Here is a 1271-nt window from a genome sequence, read left to right on the forward strand (position 1 = left end):
TCGGTCAGACGTGGACGTTGAGATGCTCTCCGTGTGTGCCTCGGTGCTGCCGTTTCCAAGCTTGGGCTACGAGCCTCCTCAGGGTACCTAAGGCAAAACAGAAAACCTGACTATTGCCCTCAAAAACAGTAATCCCCGGGACTCCTCTGCACCACTGCCCCGGCTCACCTCAAATCTTGATTTGGCTCCGGAGGGTGCCCGGAAGATACCTGCAAAGAGAAAAGGGACACGCTTAGCATGCTGCTGTGTAACGCTCACCTAGGAGTCAGCCTGCTTAAACGCCGACTCACCTGCCCTGCTCTGTTCCTTGGCATGCCTAGGGCAGCGACAGCACCTGCAAAGAAACAAAGCAGAAAAGCATGCTGACATACTGTGAAAACACAACCTCCCTAATCTGACAAGGATGCCACACCGATACCTTAAGCTGCACACACCTGGCATAGGCGTGCTCGGCCAGGAGAGATGGCAAGTGGACCACCTAAAATAAAAAAACAAGAGGAGATGCTTAGAGCTGCACCAAAACTGAGACCTCAGCAATAACAACTGCTTCTGTACGCTATTCAATGCTCACCTTGCCCACTCGGCCTTGACTGCTGCTCTCGGCCTTGACCTCCTAAAAAGAGAGACAATGAACAATGCTGTAACGGCCACCATTTATGCTTCCTCTGCAGAAACAAACATGGACTCACATGCTCGGGGCAATCCCCACACCCGGGATGGGGGGTTCTGCCCTGGATTTTATCCTTCTGCATCTGAAAGAAAGTTAGGACAAAAGTCAAACTGTTGCAGGGTAACTTAAGAGCTCCAGATATCTTGTGTCCAACTACACCCCACATTACAAACTTCAAGTCCCTGGGGCTTCTCCTGTTGCACCGGGCTATGCGGCAGGGCAGAGCAGCTCCGGCACAAATGTGTGTGCAGACACCCGTGACACAGGACAGACAGGACGTGACAGACAACGGGGACACAACACGGACAGAAATCCCCTGGCAAGGAAAATGGCTGCGAGGACTGAGAGAATGCAAAAGGAGATGACCGAGGGGAGACCGATGGTGAGCTGACGAGGCTCAGAGAAACCTGGAGGAAGAAGATGCTAACCGAATGATTTATTCCAAAAACTGCAAAGATGGATGCCCGAGAATCCTACAGTCAGAAGCCTCTACCTGCCCTCACCTTCTCACAAGTCCTAGCCCGCCATAATGGATCCTGGCGGGGCACAGCTGTCCATACAGCTCAGAACAAGACCTGAAAAGACATCCGACCGGATGCTT

General features: G+C 52.3%; 1 long non-coding RNA gene across 1 annotated transcript; it reads right to left on the bottom strand.

Annotated features, from left to right (window-relative positions):
• Window positions 1-305: 305 nt before the first annotated feature.
• On the bottom strand, window positions 306-724 carry LOC118696116 (uncharacterized). The gene is made up of 4 exons (XR_004981616.2): window positions 690-724; window positions 572-613; window positions 435-478; window positions 306-334 (listed from the first exon to the last, which is right to left on the bottom strand). It is a non-coding gene; the product is annotated as an uncharacterized LOC118696116 (long non-coding RNA).
• Window positions 725-1271: the final 547 nt, after the last annotated feature.

This window comes from Molothrus ater, chromosome 29 (genome assembly GCF_012460135.2).
Source record: "Molothrus ater isolate BHLD 08-10-18 breed brown headed cowbird chromosome 29, BPBGC_Mater_1.1, whole genome shotgun sequence".
In the NCBI taxonomy this organism is placed as follows: domain Eukaryota; kingdom Metazoa; phylum Chordata; class Aves; order Passeriformes; family Icteridae; genus Molothrus; species Molothrus ater.